Below are 6131 nucleotides of genomic sequence, written 5' to 3'. Positions count from 1 at the left end.
GAGTACAGGTACTTAACATTACCCTTTGAACTCTCCAGTGAATACAGCCTCGCAGGGTGAAAGCTCGAGAATCAGGTACATAAATACTGCAGAAAACATCTGTTGCGGTGGGTTTTACCACGGTTCTGCGAAGGTCTGCGGTTAATGCACTGTAAAATACTTAAAACATCAATGCAATAAATGAACTATATTTTTGGTCGTATTATACCGTTAGTTCTAAAAATACTATAAGTTGGCAACCCTACCTGGTACAGTTACTTATTACGCTTAAACACATCCACGAGACAGAAGATTTCTCGTGGTAGAAAAACGAAACAAATCGAGATTCTGGAACGCGGAGCGGCGCAGTAAATTCTCCGGGCACGAGGAAATTCGCGAATTCGCCGAACTCGAATCAGTCTTCCGCCAACGCCGGCATCGAACGCGTCGCGACGACAGCCGACGGCCGCCGCATCGAGGACCACGACACGTAGGCAACCGGTCGGTAATATTTTGAGAATTTTCCGCGATTTTTGAATCCGACTCGCCCGCAATTTACGATGTGCAACCGTGCGAGACCCGGCAGCGGTTCGTCTCGGTTTACGCGCTGAGCAAACATCGTGGCGAACAGCTGATTTACCGGGCTTAAAAATTCGCCGATGGAAAACTGGAACGATGGCAGGCGGGGCGAGTTTCTTTAAGGGTTGTTCCTGTGCCGATGTCTGCGAAGGTTGGCGTCTTTTCTATCTAGTCCCGATCCCGTAATTCCGGCAGATAAGTTTTAGAAAGTATAAGTAATACCGATAGATATACAGTGTGTCCCTCTTAAGATTTGTATCGTGCTTTCAATTTATCTTGATAACATTTTAATTGGCTGTAACTTTTTTGTTTTTAGAGATATGAAGGTAAACATAAAAAACAAAATGTAGTTAGTAGTCAAGTTTGTTTAAAAGCGACGTATAAAACAAAACGCTATCAATTTTCTGACATATAACACCCTGTATATTATATACGTGTTTCCTAGAATATCTTATTCCGATTACAACGGTGTAACACACTTTACATTTTAGTCCATTTTTATATAATTTCAAAGAGTGCTTCGACTGACAAATAAAAATATGTTTCACGTTGATGGTTGAATTATTGTCCAAGTCATGATTGTTAAAATGGTTTTTCAAGTATACTTTCTGAATAATAAAAGTGCAACCGCAGTTCGTCGTCAGTATATTAGAGTTTATCCAGAGCGCCGATATCCTTCAAAACAGGTATTTGCAAGGTAAAGAAATTTGCAAAAAATGGTAACGTATTAAATGCTAAAAAGGTATGCCGAATCATAATGTTTTAAATGAATAAAATACGGCAAACATATTAGGATTCTATGAAGCACATGCACTTTCCTCTATTACTAGAGTATATGAAGAGACAGGTATTTCTCGAGGATCCATCCACTCAGTTGAATTAATATAAATATAATGCATTTAAATTTCGTAAAACTCAAAAACTAAGTGCAGATCAATGTCACGTCATAACAAGAATAATAATTTTTTGAACAACATATTATGGACTGATAAAAGTTCGTTCACTACAAAGAATAGTCTTAAAATAATCCTAGACAAATACAAAAAATAAAAACCCAGGGGCACCAATCAATTAATAATGGTGTCATAGATGGGCATATTTTGGGTCATTATTGGCAACTCTTAGAGAACCAAAAAGAGCACTATAGAGAAGATTTACCTCTTAATATATCAGCACTGATTATATGGCCGCAAGACGGTGCTCCTCCTCACAATGTTGTGCAAGTCAAAAGTCTTCTTAACATGAGGTTGGATAGGGAACGGCGAAACTATGGATTGGCCAGCCAAAAGCCCGCACTTAACTTAGTAGTTAAGGATTTTTTTCATAAGTGTGTCTTTGCCGTTTTAGTGTTCTTATTCTACTATAATTTGGAAATAATTATTGTTGTCAGTGTTGAAATTATATAAAATTTTCCTATTTTTGCCGATTTGTCACTAAAATATAAAGTGTGTTACATCATTGTAATCGGAATAAGATATTCTATTTAAAAGATATATAATATACAGGGTGTTCTATTTAAAAAATATGATGTACGCTTATATATCAGAAAATTGATAGTATTTTGTTTTATGCGACGCTTGGAAAAAAACTAGGCTACTAACCCTACATTTTGTTTTTTTGTTTACCTTGCTATATCTAAAAACAAACAAATTACAAATTGAAATTGAAATTGAACAAATTGACCGCGCGGTATATCCTTGTGTTTCTTTTTCCATTAACCTAGTAGTAATTTTTGATGTCAAATATCGAGTAGGGCTATTAGGGATTTCTTTAAGAATATAATGTCAACGAATTCTTATTCAAGACTATATAAAACATAACTATACTAATTTCCATGAGGTTCGCTTAAGCTTTACTCCTGTGGAATATTTTTTTATTGCTCAAGTTTGATCATTCTTCTTTGCTGGCTAGACCTTACTAACGAGAAATGGACGGGCTTTTTCGTATAGTATCAACTAAAGTCATCGCTGACTGAGTCGGTTTTTTGAAGAGGAAAATTGAGAAAATTGGAGATTCGTGTTCAGGACTACCTAAAAATAACTCGAACAGTGACCAAAATTTTTAATGTTATGAAAAAATTTATATTTCAAACTTTGTAAATTTTTAAGATTTTATAAATTTTAGTTAAACAAATTTCAAAAATAATTGTAATAAAAGATTTTTTAAGGGACATTAATTTTTTAGTAATATCTTAAAATAACAGCATTATAATGTAAACAAAATTAACATATAAATTGGCGAGTGAATTTGACTGTCGAATATTCGCAAACTTGGTTTTACAAAGGAAACAGTATGCCGACGTCAATCAATTTTTATATTTCTGTTATTTTTTTTATTAAATGACAATTAAAACTCTTTTTGAATTAAAAAAATACAACGCTGTAAAGTCTGTTTAGCTCACATCTAATCCTTTCTAATCATATTTAAGTTTAAGAAAATCAGTGAAATCTATCCAACAAAAAAGATTTATCAAAATTGAGTCATCAGCAATCCTTCTATAGGAATAATGGAATGTAATGTATTAAAACTTCAAGGAAATTAGTATAGGCAGGTTTTATGCAGTCCTGAATAAGAATTCGTTGACACCTTATTCTTAAAAACATCCCCAATAGCCCTTCTCGATATTTAATATCAAAAATTTTTCCCAGTTAACCAGTTTGATGTAATAGGAAACAAGGTTTTAGTGCGTTTTTGAGAGATCCATTCAACAAAAAAAATTATCTCTAATAGCACTTCTGTCTGCTCTCTCTTTTGTTAAATTGTCTCAGTTGGAGCAATAAGCAACACAAGACTTCAGTGCATTTAAAATGATCAAAATCGAACCATAAACAAACATTTTACAAGGGTGTACAGTTCATAAGTGGGACCACTCTAAATAATAAATTCATCTCAAATTAAATTCGTCCTTAGAATAGCTTGAATCTGTGCTATCACTATCATACAAAGATATGGGTTTACCATGTTCCAATTTTTTTTATATAATAAAAGCCACAATTTTTTGGGTTTATATTATTGCGTCTAACTTTGGTTTTTAATTCGGGACATATCATTTTCATCGGATTCAAATCGCTGATCTAAGGGGTATATTACCGGGTTTTTTATGATCCCGTCTACAAAATAAGTTTCAATTTCAACTATTTTGTATAAGTATATTCGAAATACATGTAGACTAAGGAACTCCACATTCCATAGTTCGTTTTTGGACTCAAAATTGATGAATTTGAGCTAAATATTTTTGTCACCATTCCACCAATCGTTGGATATTCTTAATGCAACTGCGCTTGGCAATACAATAAAATAGATGTCGCAATGTTCACATAAATTGCAATGATAGTGTTTCGTATTTCCGCATTTTAGCTAGAGTCACTCTACATTGCATATAACTGAAAGACTAGTTTGGTGAATGAAAGTAATGTGACAGCAGCGTTACTGCAGGAAGTTTATTAAAACAATCAATATATTTATAATTATACATGAAAAATATATATTCTAAGAAAATAAATAAAACCTTATACAGAGTGATATACCTATAGGCCTATTTGCCGTATGTCAAGAAAGATTAATTTCAATATTCTGAATTTTGATGAGTGTAAATGAGTTGTGCACTTTTTTTTTCAAATATATAGGATGTGTCATGTAACCATGGTGAATATCAGTTTTGTAATTTTAAACGGAACACCCTGTATGTTGTTACATTATTGCACTGAAAACAAAAATTTTAATAAATTTTATTTGAGGCGCCCCCTGCTCAAAACGTATAGGTTCTGGGCTGATTAATAATTTCTGCAAAAAATGTCAGACGCAGCACTTTGCTTATGAGTAAGATTTATACGGGAATAACTTTCACCACGGAGTTGTCTATAAACTTTCCTTGATCATTTCATAAAGCCATAAAAACTGTAGAAAAAAAATGGTTACTTATTGACAAGTTTTACTGATAATATTTTTTGTCCGATTGTAATGTGGAGGTTGCAGTAATTTTTCATTTTTCATAAAAAAAACTAACATTATCCTATATATTTATGGACATTTTTAGGTATCAGGAGAATTTGATAACATTCCTTTATATCGATGAACAGCTTACCCCTAAATTTTTTACTGCATTATGCATTATAAAAATACAAGCGGGGCATTAGGGTTTGTCCATATTAAAATGAAAAAAAATATATAGTAAATGAAACTTCATCATTTTTGGTACATTCCCTATAGCTTTAGGAAATGTTCAAGGACAGCTATTGACAGCTCCATGGTCCAAGTTATTCCTCTATAAATCTTGCTTCTAAGCTGTTTACCGCTACTGAATATTGTAATTTGAAACAAAATACAAAGAATAAAACATAAAAACATCAGGAATTGTTCGTTTTAGATAAGAATAATATAAAAAAAGATAAATTGCAATAAATATTATTGCTTTGAAAAATCTACTCTTCACAATTCGCAACTTCGTTTGATAATTTTAGTCATTGTAGTTCGAGTGGTTGGATGAAAAGAAGTGCAAATAAAATAAGGTAGCAAAATATTCTTTAAGTACGCATAGTTCTAGAGTCACCAATATTTGCTTGACGGCTTTCGTAAAGTTTCCGTCTTTCCGTCTTGCACATTTCATGTAATGGGCAATTCTGTAATTTTATTTTGCCTATTTCAAGTAATAAGCAGAAGTTTTAGCAGAAGCTTAGCTTTTAGTCTTAGCAACCGGTTAAAACCGGTATACCGAGTTACAAACATGTTCTATAAAGAACTTTTTATTCCTTCCAGAATATCGATCGAGTCGTAAAAAAACTATTTAATGAAAGATAAAAGCCTATAGTTTAAAATATATATATATATATATATATATATATATATATATATATATATATATATATATATATATATATATATATATATATATATATATATATATATATATATATGATGACACTATATTCCGGGATATCATCCGTTCGCTCGTTGAACTCCGACTGGAATCCTGCATCCGACTGGAATCCTGCAAATCTTGCATCCGACTGGAATCCTGCAGACGTTTCGCCAAAATTTCACTTGGCATCTTCAATGCTCGCGCTCCGAAAACACTTCGAACACGGAGCGCGAGCATTGAAGATGCCAAGTGAAATTTTGGCGAAACGTCTGCAGGATTCCAGTCGGATGCAAGATTTGCAGGATTCCAGTCGGAGTTCAACGAGCGAACGGATGATATCCCGGAATATAGTGTCATCACATTTTTCCATCCGTGAATCAATACGTGAGAATATATATATATATATATATATATATATATATATATATATATATATATATATATATATATATATATATATATATATATATATATATATTTATATATATTCTATACATATAGGCATTACACTTTTATAGCTGAATTGCATAAATAGTTAGTTTTTCCACATTTGCGCCCTTTTGAATTGCACATTCTTGAACAGCGGTTATAAACTTGCCTAAAACCAACTGCAAAGCAGCTGGCGCCACTTTTTCCGTTTTTAGAATTTGTTTTTTATAGCGGAAATTATCTGTGAAAATTTCAACTGTCTAGCTATCACAATTAGAAATTATGG

General features: G+C 32.6%; 1 protein-coding gene across 1 annotated transcript in view; it reads left to right on the top strand.

Annotated features, from left to right (window-relative positions):
• The first annotated feature begins 415 nt into the window (after nt 1–415).
• The window catches only part of LOC132702139 (chondroitin sulfate N-acetylgalactosaminyltransferase 1), a 464298-nt gene continuing 458582 nt past the window's right edge, over nt 416–6131 (top strand). Inside the window, exon 1 of the mRNA XM_060670591.1 lies at nt 416–709. The gene's annotated coding sequence lies outside the window, so the exon portion shown is untranslated. The remainder of the gene's footprint in view (nt 710–6131) is intronic.

This window comes from Cylas formicarius, unplaced genomic scaffold, assembly GCF_029955315.1.
Source record: "Cylas formicarius isolate icCylForm1 unplaced genomic scaffold, icCylForm1.1 PGA_scaffold_5__7_contigs__length_24384050, whole genome shotgun sequence".
Taxonomy (NCBI): domain Eukaryota; kingdom Metazoa; phylum Arthropoda; class Insecta; order Coleoptera; family Brentidae; genus Cylas; species Cylas formicarius.
Note: the sequence above shows the minus strand (reverse complement) of the source record. Positions and strands in the feature narration are given on the sequence as shown.